This window comes from Papio anubis, chromosome 18 (assembly GCF_008728515.1).
Source record: "Papio anubis isolate 15944 chromosome 18, Panubis1.0, whole genome shotgun sequence".
NCBI lineage: Eukaryota > Metazoa > Chordata > Mammalia > Primates > Cercopithecidae > Papio > Papio anubis.
This window is the reverse complement of record NC_044993.1, coordinates 65,989,342-66,009,378: the sequence shown is the minus strand read 5'-3', so window position 1 is coordinate 66,009,378 and position 20,037 is coordinate 65,989,342. Positions and strand designations below refer to the sequence as shown.

The window sequence follows — 20,037 nt, the reverse complement described above, 5'->3', positions numbered from 1 at the left end:
ATGAGTTTACCTAAGGATAAATGTTCACCTTGGATGAACTGGAGTGAGAAGTGGGTTCACACTCGAATTCTGTCACTCATCCGCTATGGGACCTCGGGCAAGCATTTCAATTTGCAGGTGGGGAATCAGTCTCCCGCCCTATCAGTAAAATGGCAAAATTAATTCCCACACACCTGAAAAGATTATAAGGATAATGAGCTAAAAAACACAGCACAACATGGGATATTTTATATGAATTATCTTATCAAGCTTAACTTTAAGCCTGGTTACTTAATCATTCTACATAGTAAACAATAAAATACAGGTAATCATATTATTATTGTTACAAACGTAGCATAATCTTGAAGAGTTCTGCAGACAGGGAAACCTGCATTTGAATCTCATCCACAACACTGACAAAGACTGTTTCGCCACTCTCAACCTTGGTTTATCTCTCTCCTTAAATAAAGAATAAAAATAGTAACAAAAGTCGTTAGGTCATGTGACATTGTTACGAGGTTAAATCAACGAATACATGAAAAGTACCTTTACCACGCTGCCTGACTTAGGAAAGGAATTTCCTATGACTGACTGAACGGAAGTGTGATTGAGATAATTATTTTCAGTGGAACTTGAAATGTATTGCTGGTACAAGTTTTCCAATTCAAGGTTGTCCAAATGTACAAAACACATTTACATCAGGATTGTGGTGCTATTCGTGTTACGTGTAATTCTATGCATTAAGATTATTTTGGAAATAATTAGATCAAATCAACTAAAGAAAAAGTACTTTTTCATATAATGGTTAGTTAAGTCTGGAGTTTATGTTGGATTCAGAATCTTGAACCTCATTAGCAACAGTGTGTCTTTTTGTTCATCTCTTGCGTCTCTTCATCTTTAATCACCTATCTCCATGTGGATCTTAGCCCTCCACGTGGGAAGTATGGTTCGCTCTTCCAATGCTCAGATATTAATCATGGGGAAAGCTCTGAGACACTTTGCTTAGGTCTAATTTTAAAAAGTGCTATTGGGTCCACTGGAGTTGCTATCCCCATTTAAGCTGCTGAAAGCCTTTAGAGGCATCCTGGCCAGATTTCTCAAAGTCCTTACATAGCTTCTGACCCCTAACCTCTGTCTGTGCTAATCTTAGCAGCAACAGGGTCCCCTACTCTAATGACATCCAAACTCCTATTTTAGAAATGTCTCTAATTCCATATTTCCTGACAATAAGAGTTAAGCAGAGAAGGGCATGGAACTCTGGTAGCTAGTGAAGAATTTTTCCTTTCCTAGAAAGGACAGAGCAATGTTAGCATGACCTAGAGAACATCCACTTAGTCTGCAAACACACCTTAACCATGCTCTTAGAAGGCTCCTTAACACCAGGGTTTGAGATATGAAGATGTAACATTGGGTTGTTTGGAGCTCCCATGTTTAGAGGGACAAAATTTTCACAAATGACCAAAGTTAATATTGAGAATTTTTGTAATAATAATAATGACACTGAGTGAACAGGCCAATAAACCAGCTAGAGTTGGGTTTGCAGTGTCTAATAGGTCTCCTGGAGAAGGCACTCCCTCATTTGGATCCTACAGGATGGGCAGAAGTCATTTTGTCCTGAAATGGAGAGCAGAACCATTCTATATGATTGGTTGCCCTCCAACCTGCTGTCTTTGGGAAAAGCAGCCCGAAGAGCTGCGTCACAGGTGGTCTACACATCCCCTGACACAAGATAACATCATGCTTTACCGAGGTGGACCCATCTGGGTAAGACAAGAAGAAATATTTTAAAAAAGAAAAAAGAAAACAAATGAAACAGAAGAAAAAGAAGCAAAAAAAAAAAAAAAAAAATGTGTTTACCCAGTTCCTGTATCCCAATGAGAAGAGATTGAACTGCCAATAATTGAGCAAGGCTCTCTGATGATATAGATTAAACCAGAAGGGCCAACAGTAAACAAGAAGAACTTCAAACGAGCAGCGTTCTGGCTCTCTGGGGACCTCCATTAACGAGTCACCAGATAGGCAATTACTGTACAGTTCTTGCAATGACCGGGATCAAACACAAGCATTCTGCACAGTAGGCAGTCAGAAAGCAGGCAGACAAAAAACTGTGAGAATATGCCATTAAATCTTAATTATTCTTCAAAGGGAACAAGCACAACCAGGGGGCAGAGAAGGAAGGAATATTCGGAATCTCACCAATGCCTGGGGCTCGGGGCAGTAGCACAGCTACTGTTTCAACGCTTGTATTTACTTAAAACTGAACCTCTTCTTCTGACTTCTGCATTGGGCTGGAGAATTCGGTTTACATAAGCAGCCCAGTTTCTCTGACCCTCTGTATCTTCTTCTGGAGTATATGAAGGCTGTGGTACCCAGGCCAAATTTTGCACACAAGGTTTGAATTTGAATGATTGATATTTCTATGATGCCAAGAAATAGCACACCCTCCAGTGCTGACCACAGATGACACTTGAAATCAAACTAGTCTTTTAGCATCTTTGGAATGAATATTCTCTGTTCTGTAATTCACAGGCATCAAGTGTCATACTAGTCATGTGTCATTTCCCTGAGGCATGCAACTGAGGGGTCCTTGATTAGTGCATGGAAGCCCCTGCATCCTAAACTTAACACGTGATCCTGGTTAAATGGAAGGCTTAAAGATCTTGAAAGGTATTAATTTTGATTCCTGATTTTTAATACTGTATGTATCACTCTGGTGTATGTGTGTGTGTTTGTGTGTGTGTGTGTGTAAGAGAAATTGAGATTTTACAGAATATATGAATTTAGCTCCCATTTTTATCACTTAGCATTATGGTTTTAAATATTCTGTATCCGTAGTAGAAGCTAACCCAGCACTCACAGTGGAACATACAATGTGAAACGTGTGTAATTTTAAGTTCACCAGTAGCCACATTAAACAAAAAAGAAATAGCTAAAATTAATCCCAGTAATATATTTTATGGAACCCAATATATTCACAATATTATTCTAATATAAAAATTATTAATGAGATATTTTACATTCTATTTTTTTTTGGCACTGCCTGAAATCCAATCTGCATTTTACAATTCCTGCTTATCCCAGCTTGAACTAGCCACATTTCAAGTTCACTTGGGGCTGCTGGGTTTCATATTGGACAGCACAGGAGTAGACTGTCACCCCAGTTCCATTCTGGATCATTTCCACCTGTAAGTTGTCATCTAAGAAAGACATGGTATGCTGTACAGAAAGTTCTATGTGGCTGCTGCCAGCCTAGTAAAATAGATTCGACATCTTATAACCTAAGAGCTGCAAAACCAAAAATGAAGAGGCCTGTGATGGGGTCAATGTTGAAAACTTCACACCACGATAGCTGTGTTTGAGGTCACAATGAGGACTGCACCAGTGAAATCCTCTTCACTGGTAAATTTGAACTTGGAACAAAGGGAGACCACCTAAGTCTCTTTCCTTCACTCTCCATTCAGCCATTGGAAGCACTCTGTAGGATAAAGGGAGGAGGGCAAATCGGAGTTCCCAGGACATATTTGTGCATACAAATCACGACAATGCTTTTGAAAATGCAAATTCCCAGGCCTTACCACAAGACATTCTGAATGAGTTTGGAGGTATCTGTCCAACAAGTCACGTTTTCAATTTAAAAGAATTCATTATAGAAGCAGCCTGTTGGGCTTGGAGAGGAAACACAAAACCCCATTACCCTATTCTGTAACCCCCACCACGTATTGCTGTGATGGTTAATATTGAGCGTCAACTTGATTGGATTGAAGGATGCAAAGTGTTGTTCCTGGGTGTATCTGTGAGGATGTTGCCAAAGGAGATTAACATTGGAGTCAGTGGGCTGGGAGAGCCAGTCTCACCTTGAATCTGGCACCATTTAATCAGCTGCCAGCAAGGCTAGGATAAAAGCAGATAAAGGAACGGGAAAGGATTAGACTGGGCTGAGTCTTCCAGCCTTCATTTCTCTCTTGTGCTGGATGCCTCCTGCCATCAAACACTGGACTCCAAGTTCTTCAGCTTTTGGACTCTTGGGGTTGCACCAGTGGTTTGCCAGGAGCTCTCAGGCCTTTGGCCACAGAGTGAAGGCTGCACTGTCGGCTTCTCTACTTTTGAGGTTTTGGGTCTTGGACTGCCTTCCTTGCTCCTCAGCGTGCAGACAGCCTGTGTGGGACTTTACCTGGTGATTGTGTGAGTCAGTACTCCTTAATATACTCCCTTTCAGATATACATCTATCCTGTTTATCCTGTTCCTCTAGAGAACCCTGACTAATACAATGATGTTTGCCTCACAATCTTTCATGTTTGGGGGTAAAGAGGTGAGAAACTGGAAAACGAGAGTGACTTCTTAACCGCGCTCTGATTGGAGTGTTCTATTCCACGTCCCCTCCCCCCCACCACACACACACACACAAAATTGTTCCACCTTCCCTGCACTGTGTGGCCTTACTTATAATGTGGAAAATATGTAGACATGTTGGATTGTCCAGATTTTACCCCAAGTGTTTCCTTCCCATGTTCCTTACTTGTTCTCAGCCCAATTTACTATCCTTAGGTACTTGTAAAATCAAGAAACAAAATCCCTGCTCCAAAGACATATGCAGAAGATAAAACAGACCTTTCAGGAGAAGATGATGGCCTATGACAGGGGTTCCATAGCAAATGGTACATACAGGAGCCACTGAAGATGACATGTGGAAGTTGTCCGTTCTCACACTACAATGAAGAAATACCTGGGACTGGGTAATTTATAAAGGAAAGAGGTTTAATTGACTCACAGTTCCGCACGGTTGGGGAAGCCTCAGGAAACTTACAATCTTGGCAGAAGGCAAAGGAGAAGCAGGCACCTTCTTCACAGGGCAGCAGGACAGAGTGAGTGCAAGCAGGGGAAATGCCAGACGCTTGTAAACCCATCAGATCATGTGAGACTCCCTCACTATCACAAGAATAGCATGGGGGAAACCATACCCATGATCCACTTACCTCCACCTGGTCCCAAGTGGGGCTTACAGGAATTACAATTCTAGGTGAGTTTGGGTGGAGACATAGAGCCAAACCATGTCGGAAGTGTTGTTTACATCTCCTTAGCTCTTCAAAAGCTAATTGCTCCAATTTCAACCTGACTGTAAATGTGAAATCTTCATTCTTCCACCTGTTTGCATCACCTTTGATTGATTCCTCAACCTAACCAAAGAGTTCTCTAGTAAGAAAATTAAATACTCAAACCTTGCTGCTCTTATTGTTGTAATCAGTACTAGAGCCTTGACTTTCATAACACATCCTCACTTAGAAATGGTTCATAATCTCCTGACTTTGTATATGTGACTGTGTTTTGTGTGGACTTGAACCACAATGAAGCTTGATGTTCATAGTATTCCTTTTTTAGAGGATACTTTACTAATCAGAAAATATTTGCACCTACATTTTCTCTTCTGGCCCTTGAAACATTCCTTGTGTGGCTGAAGAAAGTCAATAGTGGAATCATTTAATAGATAAGGGCATTGAAGCTCAGGTATGTTAAATGCAAAATCACAGCATGGTGGGATGGCACAGCCAAGGAGAGGATGCTGGTCTGAGACCTCATATTTTGGTCCTCTTTCTACTTTACCTCTCACTGCCACTTTCTCAAAGAATATCAGATGCTCGCATATATCTGGCATGTGTGTTCTTTTACACATTTCTAAGCTTCATCTAAAATGATGCTTCTGTGCAGAAATTCAGCCCTGACCACAGGGCTCCTGGAAATGCCTATCATGAGCAACAGTGAGAACTGCCCCCGCGGTATTTGTGTTTCAAATCTATCTAGAGAAAAGATTGAGAACCAGAAGCCCTTTTCCTTTTTTGAATGCTAGCTGACTCACTGTTCAAGAAAGGAGAACACTTTCAATTATGCTGTTTGACTGCAGTGACAGGGATCCAAAGGAAATGGCTCTGTCCCTTCCCTTTCATCCCAACCTCAGTGACATCAAACTCTGATGTGACTGAGGGTTGGCTTGTGAAGGAGTCATTAGGAAATTCTGCCTAAGCCATGGTCCGATGAGGAGGATGTATCCTACGGTGGTGATTTTCCTGTGTCCCCCCACCCAGAGGAAAGTTGTCAGATGAGCAGGAGGAGTATATTCTATAACGAACAGCAAGCTAATAGGTTACACAGATAACTCGCTGACTTTGCCTTACAGAACCTGTGCTATAGACCTTAGGGCAAGGTTCATGCTCAGGGGGCCAACTCTATGGGTTAGGATTTGAGTTTCAGCAGCTTATTCTCATATTTCATGGCAAGCCCAAAGTCCTCTGCTCTCCAGTGAGTAGGTCAGTCTATGCTGGTTCCATAGTTAGTTAAATAAACAAAACTCAGGTGTCTGAAGCCTAGGGCCAAGCTGAGGACATGCTGGTTGCATTATCTCAGGGAAGCAAGAGTGAAGCATCCATATGAAATGCATCTCATGACCATCTTCGACTTTTCCACTTGGCAAATATGAGTACTTGAAACCTGAAAGGGACTGTGACTTTCTAAAATCATACAGGGAGGGGCCAGGCACAGTGGCTCACATCTATAATCTCAGCATTTTGGGAGGCCGAAGCGAGTGGATCACCTGAGGTCAGAAGTTCAAGACCTCCCCGACCAACGTGATGAAACCCTGTCTCTATTAAAAATACAAAAATTAGCCGGGCATGGTGGCACACACCTGTAATCCCAGCTACTTAGGAGACTGAGGCATGAGGATTGCTTGAACCTGGCAGGTGGAGGTTGCAGTGAGCTGAGATCACACCACTGCACTCCAGCCTGGAGACTCTGTCTCAAGAAAACAAACAAAAAACCTCAATGAAATAAAATCATAGAGGGAGGAAAGAGAAAGTGTTTCTCCTGTCTTCTGGTCACCTGTAATTCTTTTCTCCTAGACTAACTGTGCACCTGTCACCTTAATGTTTATGAGTCTATGTCTGGATACTTGGAAAACAAATCCAACTTCTTTTCTAGGTTTTCACAGCTTTGAAGAAGCTCCATCCTGTGTCCTGAGCCTCATTCCCTACATCTTCTAATCTCCTTCTCTTTGTTCACTTCCTTGAGCCATAGTAGCCTCGTTTTGTTTATTGAATGCAATATGTCAGCCCCAGAGCCTTTTCCCAACTGTTCTTGGTCTGCAGTTCTCTCCCTTTGATGCATCTGCAGATTTTTCCTTCCCATTCTTCAGATCCGGGCTTAGAAGTCACTTTCTCTGAGAGGCATTGCTGTGGGGCAATATTCAAAATTGTCCACCTTCTTCATCACATTACTTCACTTTCTTGTTCTCTTAATATCAACCTCCAAAATTATCTTTTGACATGTGTGTTTAATTCATTTTCACTTTTGTTCCTCTTGCTCCAGAGGGCAATCTCAGAGAGTACTTTGTTCATCACTCTATCCCCGGTACCTCCGACAATGCCTTTCAAATAGGAAATGCTCAAGTAATATATACACAATGAATTGATACATGAGATGCACCTTTATTTGCTTGTGGTTTCTTTTCCTTGAATTCAGAATCCACCGTGAGCCTGATATCTATATTTTCAATGGTAGTGCTGCTTTTTGCTGTATTTCTATAAATTCAAATACCTACATATCTATAGCAATGCCGATACACATATTGATATTTTATCTATTATTATATTAGGGGGTTTACCCTCTTAGAGCTAGCTTTTGGACTCTTCAATCACCTTCAACTTTTCAGGAGTTGACAGCCCAGTCTTGGTTGATACTACGACTCTCAACTCGACCACATGGCTGCAACATTGGTAAATTTTAATTTTCAAATACAAACAAATTGAATCGCTGCAACATTGGTAAATTTTAATTTTCAAATACAAACAAATTTAGTCCTTATTAATTTTCAGTTGGGAACTCTCGGGGGGTTGAGTAAAAATTATGGCAATAACTAGGGACGTCTTTTAATGTTATTAATTCAGACTTAGAACCACCAGCATAGGAAAAACTTCTGTTTCCTTGATTACGAAGTGCAAAAGCAAATGGTTTGGTCACTATTATTTCTGTAGAAAAAGTGATCTTATAGAATTAAAGATACTAGCTTCCTCAAGATTTCCTTCTCTCCCTCCTTTCCCTCTGTACATCCTTCTCCTCGTCCATTTTCCTTTCTCCTTTCCTTTCTCCTTTTTCTTCTCCTTTTTTTATTGTCTCTTTCTTCATGCCCTTTCTTTTTTACAAAAAGGGCTTTCTGAAGCAGTAAAACCACAGTCTAAAATGAATGCAAGCTCACATTCCTCAATGGGGAGGTGATTTTCAAAAAGCTCATCTTTTTAAAGGCAATTTTTAAAAGGAAATCCTCACTTTCTCCCTACAAAAATCACCCTCGTCAGATGGCCTTCCGAGATAAAGATGAAGTGATCATCGCGCCCCCAATTATACAAGACACTGTATTTTTACAAAGGAGTTTACCTTGAAGAATAAAATTATTTTTTTCCTGATTTAAAATTGTTCTTACAAAATTGCTATCTCCTATTCTCAAGGTACGTACAGTGCACCACGATAACCTCAGCAAATAAATGTAGTTCCAGCAGGAAAGGAGGCAAAAGCCTGTGTGGTATAACACTATCTGGCTGACAGATCAGCCCACACTGCAAAACACAAGGAGAGTAAAACAAATGACGAATAAATGAGAAAGCAAGCAGGATAGTGGTTGACTCCTACTCCACAAATGGAGGGGTGCTTGCACCCAGGGAGAAAATCCAATCGTGCATTATGATTGCAAGTACACTTTTATGGGTATTCTTGAGAAGGCAAAGAAGAACTTATTCCAGTCCTGCCTCCACGTGGACACGTTTTCCCTCTGCCTCCAAAACTGCAATTGTCTCCCTTGTGGTGTTTGGTAACGAATCCTCAGCTCTGTGACATAAAGGCCAAAGAGCTTTGTTCTGTATCCATGGAGTTTGCAAAGAGATTAGCAGGGTCTAAAGAAATGAAAAAAAATAAATAAAAACATCTGGAAACAGGGACTTTGCATTTTGCTTCAGGCGTGGGTGTGTTTGGAAGCTGAGAACTAGGGAGAGGACCACTGATTTTCCTTTTCTTTCTTTCTTTCTTTCTTTCTTTCTTTCTTTCTTTCTTTTTTTTTTTTTTTTAGAGATGGAGTCTTGCTTTCTTACCAAGGCTGGAGTGCAGTGGCATGGTATCGGCTCACTGCCACCTCCACCTCCTCCCAGGTTCAAGCAATTCTCTTGCCTCAACTTCCCAAATAGCTGGGGTTACAGGCACATGCCACCACACCCAGCTAATTTTTGTGGTTTTAATAGAGACAGGTTTTCACCATGCTGGCCAGGCTGGTCTCCAACTTCTGACCTCAGGTGATCCACCCACCTCAGCCTCCCAAAGTGCTAGGATTACAGGCATGAGCCACCACACCCAGCCTGAATTTCCTTTCATGTTGCCAAGCCTAGTACCCACTGTAATTCAAATAGGTAAATAGGACAGGATCAGTCAACTCTCCTGCTAGGAGCACTTGTAGCCAAAATGATGACTGCCATTGTAATTTCTGTTTCAGTTTTTTTCCAATCAGAGTAGTATCTTGAAGCACAAGTACACAGATAAAATTTTTGAGGCTTCTTTCTAATGCAGCAAAAATAGATTGAGCATTTGATGTATGTTCATCATTGTTCCAGGTGCTCTGGGAGTAAAATTAAATAAGCCTGTTCTTGCCCTTATGTAAGTTAGTGATATAGAGGGAGAGGCAGATATACACACAAGTACTTATAAGTAAAGGTCAAACTTTGTATTTTACTTATGTATTGTATTTGGCTATCTCTCCCATCAGAACGGAAATTCCTTGAGGGCAGGGATTTGAGAGAGAAGAGTTTAGTTTGTTAACTATTTTGTTCTATTCACTAGAAAATACTAAGCACCCAATAAATAATCACAAAATGAAGGAATTAGAAAAGTAGGTATAAAAGCCAACACAGAGGTTCCAGAGAATCAGAATTGTTCCGATAGATTTGCTCTAGATGAAATGGTGTTTGAGCGTGGATTTAAATGATAAGACACGGTATCCTTCCCAGCCTCTGGTAACCATCTGCCTCCTCTGTCTTTGTAAGTTCAATTGTTTAGATTTTTAGGTACCACAAGTAAGTTAGAACATGCAATGTTCACATTGCATGCCTTTATCAAAACATCTCATGTACCCCATAAATGTATACACCTACTGATATGGTTTGGCTGTGTCCCCACCCAAATCTCACCTTGAATTGTAGCTCCCATAATCCCCTCGTGTTATGGGAGAAACCTGGTGGGAGGTAACTGAATCATGGGGGCAAGTCTTTCCCGTTCTTTTCTGGTGATAGTGAGTAAGTCTCACGAGATCTGATGGTTTTATAAAGGGCAGTTCCCCTGCACAGGCTGTCTTGGCTGCTGCCATGTAAGACATGACTTTGCTCCTCCTTCACCTTCTGCCATGATTGTGAGGCCTCCCCAGCCGTGTGGGACTGTGAGTCCGTTAAACCTCTTTTTCTTTATTAATTACCCAGTCTCGCGTATTTCTTCATAGCAGTATGAAAATTGACAAATAAACCTACTTTGTACCCACAATATTTTTAGCTTTTTAAAAATGTAAAACTAAATAAATAAATATTGTGCACAAGGTGGATAGTGAAGCCAGGAAAAAAATGATGAAACAACTTTTAGTTCTTTAATTATAAAGTTGATATCATATCATATCATAATATAAATTAATTTGGGGAAAAATAAAGAGCAGTGAGCAACCCAGAGGCTCAATTACCTGAGAACCACACGTATTACAAAGGTGCATTCTTCCTTTTTTTTGTTTAATTTTCCTCAACATGTTTATCCCATGTAGCCGCAGAGCCTTCCCTGTACTCGTGATAAAAAACCTTACTTCTTTCAAGTAGCATGCATGTATCTATGTGTTGTTATGCAAGTCTTCATAGGTATTATTTTCAGGAAAGGAGTGAGATCCTCCACCAACTTAGCCAAAGCATAATTCACTCAAGTATTCAATGAGTTGGGTTGTAAAAGACAGGTCAGCAAAAAACCAGAAGCAGGCAAGGACAGGTGGTCCTAATGGAAAGTTGAGGTGTGCCATGATGGGTGTATAATGGCACAATATAGTATATGCTAATAATTATAACAATAATATAAATTATTTGTCAATTAATTAGCTAACCAATACGTTTTTAAAAATAGTAAAGAAACTTACTGGCATAGTTTATAACTGGATTTTGGTTTTATAAATTATTACACACATGGACAGTTCAGCAGCCAGTCAGCGACTATGAAATGAATTAATTCAAAGTGTCCTGCCTGAGAAAAATTCTTGGCAAATGTTTCCTTATATCTCATGATCTTCCATTCCAGGGGTAGCAGACAACAGCCTGCAGGCTAGCCACCTGTTTTTGTAAATAGAGTTATATTGGAACCCAGCCATGCCTGTTGGCTTATAGATTGTCTATGGCCACTTTAGTGCTTCAAGGGCAGAGCTGAATAGTGGCAGGGCAGACTGTGTCCCCCACTGTGCCTAAAATATTTACTATTTGACCGTTTAGGAAAAAAGCTTGCCAACCCCTGTCATATTTCATTACCATTGTTATTGTAAAAGTCCTGGATTCATCCAACCATATATTTTGTCAAGAAAAATTGTGGAAGACTCTGATTTGAACAAAGAAGATTACTGGGTATCCTGTGTCATGTACCCTCCTGGGTTATGTGTGCCTTTTCCTCTCTTTGACCTCTTTTACAATTCTATAAGTGGTAGAAAACTTGAGACGAATGCAGATGATCCTTATCCAAAGAAAAGCAAATGAATTGTGTCCTGTGAAATGCAATTGATTTATACCCTTTGGATATTGACCAGTTTCACTGCCATATTTGGGTCTATTTAAAATTCATTTCAATATCCTTGATTGCATATAAAAATATGGGATTTTTAAGCTTTCCTTTGAACTAATTGTAACATCTTACTGGCTCCCTTATGAATTGACAAAAATATAAAAATCTTTGTTAGCTATTCATTTTCTATTTGCATGTGAATCATGATTTTACCATTATAAAAATGTGTCTTTTAACAACTTCTATATTACACATATGCACACCTAAAGCCCTATGCTGAACAGGAAGCACAGAGTTAGGGTTAAAAGGGAATCCTTGAATTAGAGGACTTTGTCTCGTGACCACACTATTAATTAGTTGTTTGAAGTCGTGCAAATCACTTAACATCTCTGAACCTCAATTTTCTCCTCTGTAACATGGTTATCGGAATAATTCCTACCTCATATGGTGGTATGAGGATTAAATAACATAATCCATGCACAATTATCTAACATTCAGTAAACAACCTGGCAGTGTTAACTACGGCTGTAATTGTCATTGGAAATTGCATTCTCATTCATTAACTGAATGAAATTTTCAGCATCCACATCATCTTACCTTCTGCCAGTTGCCTGTATGCAACCCCACTGACCTGGTTTGGGTTCTTTTAAAAGCAGAGCCTGAGATAAGACTTGGAGCAGATTATTTTTTAGAAAATGTCCTTGGAGGCAAGAATGAAGAAGCAGCAAAAGTGAGAAATAGAGGGAAGAAAAGAGGAAAAGATTGTTTTTTTCCTCCACATGGGTACCACTGTAGGAGCAGGGGCTCAGTCTTGCTTGGAACTCTCCAAAAAAACTGTAAGATTTGCCTCAGAACTGTCTCTTCTAAAGACAGGAGGCCAAGACATTAGCCATCAACATCCATCACTCATTGATAGAAGATATTATCCAGGGACATCAACTCTCCCTCAATTCCTGGCTACTCAGATTGAGGGCTGAACAAACTCTGGTGGCATGGGAATGAACCTTGAGACAAAGTTAGGTGCTTGGGGAGGACTGCTGTTGGTGTGTTTGGGAACTGTTCATAACAATAGATGCATTGGATACCCAAAGACAGGCCTAACAGATATGACAGGAACACAAAATTCTTGCCTATACCCACCGTTGAAAGCAGAATCCTGTCCAATCTCTTCTCACAGCACTGCTGAACGTACTCTCTGTGTTCCCACACCTTTCTTAGAGGCAGAAAGCCTAAAGAGTATGAGCATAGCAGCCATGCCAGGACCACCAGATGCAACAGTGTGGGGAAGTCAGTTCTTGCCTTAGCGGTGAGGCAAGAAAGATTCCTCTCCATCCCTACTCCAGAGACTTATCCTGCTCCAGGACTGGGGTTTGCAGATACAGCAATTGGACCTTCTGATTTCTCCGCTATGGAATGCTTCCAGGAGGGCCTTAGAGAATGACACAAGCCTGGATGTACCTCCCCATTAGCCAAACACTCAGGAGGAGAGCTGACTGGACTTTCTGGATCTTTCGTTTGCTTGCATCTAGAGAAATCACAATTGGATAGCTTATAATATAGACATTCCTCCTCCTAGAACTTCTCAGGTTGTTGGTCAACGACCTGAAATTTGCATTTTAAATACGTGGCATTTGAAATTCGTATGTAACTATAATGCACTGATGCTACTGTAGTTCAGCCGTTTACTGAACAGTCAGTCTCTTCACCTGTATTATCTCAAAACTTTATAACAAAGGTAAACTACAGAGACAGTAAAAAGATCAGTGGTTTCCAGGGCTCTGGAAGTAGGAAAGGAAGGATAAATGGATGGACCATAGGGGATTTTTCGGGCAGTGCACCTATTCTGTATAATACGGTAATGGTCAATCCATGATGTTATAGATTTGTAACAATCTGTATAACTGTACAACATAAAAGTAAACCCTAATGCAAACTGTGGACTTTAGTTAATAATAAGATATCGATATTGTTTCCTCAATTGTATCAAATACACCACACAAACACAGGATGTTAGGAGAAACAGTGTTGTGGAGAGAGGAGTATAGGGGAATTTGGTATTTTCTGCTCCATTTTTTAATAAACTTAAATTGCTCTAAAAATAAAGTCCATTAATTAAGAAAAAAAAACTTTATAGCAAATCCTTATAATTGTATCCTTGTTACAGATGAGGAAAGCAAGGCTCTGACTGGCTAGAGAAGTTCCTGTGGGGGCCACGAGGCTGGTAACAGACCAGCAGAGATGGGAACCCTGGTTTATGAGGCTCTGACGCTCAGGTCCCTGCCATTCGGTCTCCTCACTTCCTTCTTCACTGGCCTCCTGCCTCCTGGTGTGGTGCTCTCTCTCCTCCGTGGCAAGCTGCCTTTGCTCTTCACCCTCCGTGGTGCTTTGACATGGTCTGTCCCATTGGGTCAGCCTGCCAGCACTCTGCAGTCACGCTGGGCGAGTGGCTCATCAACCTGAGGCTTCCTAATGAGTCTGTGAAGTGCCATCAATCCTCGGTCCCCATTTCACTGAGGCATCTCGGCGCTGTGATGTATGGATCAATCTAAGCGTTTCTGGTCTTTGAAAAGCCTAGTCCAGTGGCAGCCCTGGGAATCCGGCTCACTCGGTTACCCTTTTGCTAATTTATAATTTAGCTGACACAACTCCACGGCTGTTTTATTTGTCTCAAATGAATGTCAATTGGTACAGAGGACAAGGCGTTTGGGAGGTAAATTAACTAAATCATTGCATGAATTAGTTAGACTGCATTGAAATACAACACCCTTTCCTTCTCCCACTCTTTGTTTTTTCAACATTTCACAGAAAGCCTTCCCCTCCCCACACTGGCACCCTGACACATTCCTATATCCTCTCTCAATCCTACACCTCAAAATAATTTACTCTGGATGGAGTAGCACAGCTAGGAGTATAATGCTCCAAATACATAAATAATAATGAGAACCTTTAATAAAATCAGACATAAGTTATACAGCAGACATCAATTACAATGGATTTTAAAGGTTTTGATCTAGAACCCGGGTGGTGTTACATTTAGACTAATAACTGTAACCATGATTTATGTGTTTGCAACCAAAATGGTTTCAGTGCCTCGATATATGTCCAAAGTAAAATTTATAGTCTGCTACAGAATGTATAAATAATGAACAGCCATATGTCATCACATATTTAAAAATGTGACTCCTTATGCAGCAGCAATGGGATAAAATGAATTAAAATCTTAAGTTCATTGGGAATAAACGTATTTGGGAGCACTTTAAGAAATGTGCACAAATGCAAACATTGATTTAATATATTTTTTTCTCAAGTCAAAGAAAAATGGCTGTTGTAAAAATGACAAACCACTCTGGGGAAGCCTCAGGAGTCATCAAATTAAAGAGTAGCATGAAAGAGAAAAAGAACTGGTTCGAATACGGAAGAAATGATCCTGGGGAGGCTTTTCTCTGACTCTGCTGTGACCTCAAATTATTACAAAGAGCTTATAAATGATGAAAACCCATAAAAGAAGTTGATGATGGCATTCTACCTTACAGTTCCCCATAAAGTGTATATAAAGTGTTTGGAGGTTGGGGAGATGCTACTGATGAGGGCTGCAAGCCAGTTCACTTATTTCGAGTCTTCACGGAAGTTGTATACCAGTCTGAAACTCTGCTTTGTCATCTGAAAATAGGATGAATACGGTCCAGTAGATAGCATTGCTAGGATTTACTAAAGGGTGTCAAAGCAACTAGTATAGTGCCTGGCACAGGTAGTTGGAGCTCAATAAATGTTAGTCCTGGTCTCTCGTTTATCCCTCCCCCAGTGGAAGGTATGGTGTCGGAGGCATGAACCATGTCTTATTCATCTTTCTGTGGATGACATCTAGAAAAGGAATTCAGGGTGAGCAGATATCAATGCATCTTCCCTGAATGAATCAATGAATCAATGAATGTGTTTCCATGGCTCTAACAGCACTGGGAAATCCAGACATCAGAAAGAGTTATGAGGCAAGCATAGGTTGCCAATGTAAAACTGTTGGGGAATTGAAGTGGTCTTCATTAATACATTTACAGAAAATCAAAGCCTGCTCCTTAAACTCTGGGACAATGTCACAGTTTAATTTTTGACAATCAAAACCTTTTTTCAAAATAACGATTCCTTACCTCCGTGGGTGCTCTAATAATATGCTAATGAGAATGTAATCTTTCTTCCTAACTTCAAGCTGTCATGAATACATGATTCTTAAGTGATATAATTTAGTAATGTTTGTGGGGTGGAGCTTTGCGCTGGGTTTGGCAGTTTTCTCACCTCTCTTCCTGCTAAATGGTCTCCAACTGCTGTGTTTGGATTTCTTTTGATTTTAATGATCTTCGTTCCTTCCCTCGAATTTAACTTCCAGTTCCTACTGCTTTCAGGTCTTACCTCAATTAGTCTTCTTAACTGCTCTTACAGAGCTGGAAATTTGGTAGCCAAGTTTTTCAGGTATCTATTACTGCATAACAAAACTCAAATGCATTGGTTTGAAACAATTTTTTAATGTAGCTCACGGTTCTGTATGTTGTCTAGGTTAGAAGGCATTCCCTTAAACTGCCTCCCATGGTTCCAATCAGATGGCAGCTGGGGCTGGAGTTACCAGAAGGTTCAGCTGGACTAGACTTCCAGGGCTGCTCATCACACAGCTAACAGTGATGCTGGTTGTCAGTAGCAGGCTTAGCCGGGATTATGATGAACGCACCTATGCATGGATTTCTTGTGTCCTGAGTTTCTCACCGCTGGGTTCTGAGAAAGAGTAGTTCAATAGCGTGCATCGCAAAAGATCCAGCTGGTAGGAGTAAGCCTTCTTGTGGACTAGGCTGCATCACTTTCATCCTATTCTCTAGGTCAAAATATGGAAGAAGACAACTCAAGGGTGAAATACCAGGAGATGTGGCTCAATTGGGAACTGTCTTTGGACACTGGCTCCCACATCAGTTGTTGAAATTAGGTTTGCAACATTGCATAGGGGGTCATCAAGATCCTCCAGAAGAAAAGTTCCTGGATTTCAATGCATAGAATTATGTATTTTATTTTGACTTCTCAAACACTTTTTTTCTTCCACCACTTGCCTTCCGATTCTTTCCCTATCAAGGTTGCCATTTACACGATATTTAAGTGAGTGAGGCTTGGCAGTACTTAGAAGTCAATGAACTTTCAGGTAAGACTTATTAATGTATCTCATGAATTTGCCATTGCAAAGCACTTTTACTATACTAGAATTCCCATTGCAAAGCACTTTACTACACTAGCTTGGTTACTTAGCTCTGGTTGTTGATTACTTCTTTTTTTATGATGGAAATTAATTTTACTTAAAGCACATGGTTTTTTTCTATAAGCTAGAGTTTGGAATAGAGAATGTGTCTGTTTTGTGTATGAGCATTGCGGGTAGATAAGAGTCCTTATTTTAGGAGTTTTTCTAAGTGTTTATTCCCATGGGACCAAATACCAACTCGGTATAGTAAGAGGAAAAAGAAAATCATTCTTACAGGCTATTTGGTGTTCTGTAGATCACAAATGAATGAAAAAAATATTCAAGAGTCAGGTCATCTATGTCCCTTCAGTGGCTGTACTACAGTTCATTTAAATATCTCTCTATTTTTAAAGTATTTGCTTACTTCCTTCTCTTCTATAGATAAATCTTTGTGAGCACCCACTCTCTCCTCCTCAGCAAAGATTTCCCATGTTCATTTCTATCTTTGTGCCATCCATATAGCAGTCAACAACCACACCATTTGAAACTTCACCAAAGTATATAATTTGTATCTTACTTTTTAGAGTCCTGTAGCCTTGCACATACATTCTGAAACATCTCATTGGTTGATACAAGTCACTGAAGACAGGAGCGTCCCTAGGGCTCTAGTCTTCTCTCCTTGAGCATTGGTCTAAAATTGAAATCAGGTTAAAGTATTGGGCACTGGGTCCTCTTTAAAATTCAGCAAGCAGCTTGACGGACTGAGTGGTACAGGGAAGAAAACGCCTGCTTTGATGCGTTGGGCAAGATGCTTCCGTTCTCTAAGCCTTCATTTCTTTATCTGTGAAATGGGAAGAATGTATTTTCCCTCCAAATGTGATGAAGAGGCTGGGCATGGTGGCTCACGCCTGTAATCCCAGCAGTGTGAGAGGCTGAGGAGGGAGGATCAGTTGAGCCTAGGAGTTTGAGAGCAGCCAGGGCAACACAGTGAGACCTCATCTCCATATTTTTTGAAAAAGTAAAATAAAATTAAATAAAAATGTGATGAAGAAGCTTCCAACAAAAATTCACACCCAGTCTCTGGTTCAGTGAGCAGCACATCACAAGTTAATTACAAAGGTAAGTTCTCTCCTCATCCACTCCCCTAATAAACATATGTGTAGTGTGTGTGTGTGTGTGTGCCGGCGTGCACACACATGCGCATTCCATCACCTTATTATCTTGGAGGCTACAGGTTCTTCTAGTCTTGCTGTCCAGGTAAGCACCTCTATTAATCAAAGTCCTGGTAAGGGAGGGGTGCATACTCAGATTGAATGATTTGAGGAGAGTTTATAAAAGGGGCTAGTTTAAAAAGTCAGGGGGGTTAGGGAAAATTACAAAGGATAGTTCAGTATCCCTGAGGTAGGGGACTAGTAATAGTGGAAAGGAAGGGGATGCCTGCTAAGATTTATGGCCAAGTAATTGCATCCAGCCTTGGTGACCTGAAAGGAGGAACCTAGGAGATCAGGATCTCCCCCTGCATATTCTTCCTTCCCTCTAGGTCAGCTGGTGCTTCCCATGAGATGAACCATTACCAAGCTCAGGTCATACTGGAGTCTGAAGCTTGGGCTTATGAGAAGGGCTGTCTTTTTTATTATTTGTTCTCAAACTGAAGTTCACCATGCCTCTAGGGTCTGCAGATATATTGTTGAGATCTCAGGATTCTCCAACAAGTGTTTTATTTCTATCTAGGTGATAGCCTAATAAAATTAAAACATTTTGGGATTCACCTTATTACCAGATACTGCCACACAATTTCTGAGCCTGTTCTTTTGTGTGTGTGTTTCTACTTGAGTTTGGCCCAAAATTGCATTACCGTATATTGCAGAGATGAAGGTTTTGTGGTGAATAGAAAGAAGTATGTGTGCTCAAAGCAAAAAAATAGTATAGGAAGGCCAACCTGCAAATGTGTTGCACCAGAATTTTTAAGATCACAGTCTCTTGTGAGTGGATGTGTTTCATAGATATCATCTTTGTGTGCATGTGTTAACTTTGTAATGGTTCACAAGCAATAAGTTTAGAATAAGTTTTCTTTTTCTGACTCCAGTCAAACTATGATTATATGTCCATTTAATTCAGATTCCAAAAAGTGACAAAGGCTAACCTCATCTTTCAGTGAACTAGTTAACTTCATGGAAAATCAAGTGGCCTCCTCATCAGCTGACCTCACTCATTAGCAGAATTTTGGTTATGTATGGGAGCCTTATGACCTGATTATTCTAAACTAACAAGTAAAAACTCAGGATATATTAATGCCACTCAATGCAATATAATTATTGGGGAGTAGACATTTCTATATTACCGTCCCTGAAACAAAACACTAAAAGGGACTAAGTGTAAGCCTATACCTGAGATGAGTTTTCTACTATTGAACCCAATTATGCCATTTAAAAAAAAAAATCTTGGCCGGGCGCGGTGGCTCAAGCCTGTAATCCCAGCACTTTGGGAGGCCGAGACGGGCGGATCACGAGGTCAGGAGATCGAGACCATCCTGGCTAACACGGTGAAACCCCGTCTCTACTAAAAAATACAAAAAACTAGCCGGGCGAGGTGGCGGGCGCCTGTAGTCCCAGCTACTCGGGAGTCTGAGGCAGGAGAATGGCGTAAACGCGGGAGGCGGAGCTTGCAGTGAGCTGAGATCCGGCTACTGCACTCTAGCCTGGGCGACAGAGCAAGACTCCGTCTCAAAAAAAAAAAAAAAAAATCTTTCACTTTAAATTAAGGCAGCAAATTTGGATTTCGTTGGTATCAGAGCTTGTGTGCATTCAGTTTGTAAAATCGTTTTGGTTTTTGTAGTTGCATAAGAGCTACAAGCATGAGCGTTTATGTCTACCTCATTGGTCCTACATCTTTCACTGAAGATATTATAAAACTAATGAGTCAACACTGAAGGTCTTCATTCCTCTTCTTCACCGAAAGTTATCCGAGCAACAGTGAAGTATGAGAAAATGCTGTCAGATAATTCTTTCTCTTTGGGGCTGGTTTTGGCAATGGT

The 20,037-nt window shown here is 40.6% G+C and overlaps 1 long non-coding RNA gene across 1 annotated transcript in view; it reads left to right on the top strand.

The window, feature by feature from the left end:
• LOC103880295 overlaps window positions 1-19,490 on the top strand; it is a 40,473-nt gene extending 20,983 nt beyond the window's left edge. Inside the window, exons 3-4 of the long non-coding RNA XR_641252.4 lie at window positions 2,509-2,646; window positions 13,962-19,490. This is a non-coding gene — a long non-coding RNA (uncharacterized LOC103880295). The remainder of the gene's footprint in view (window positions 1-2,508; window positions 2,647-13,961) is intronic.
• Window positions 19,491-20,037: the final 547 nt, after the last annotated feature.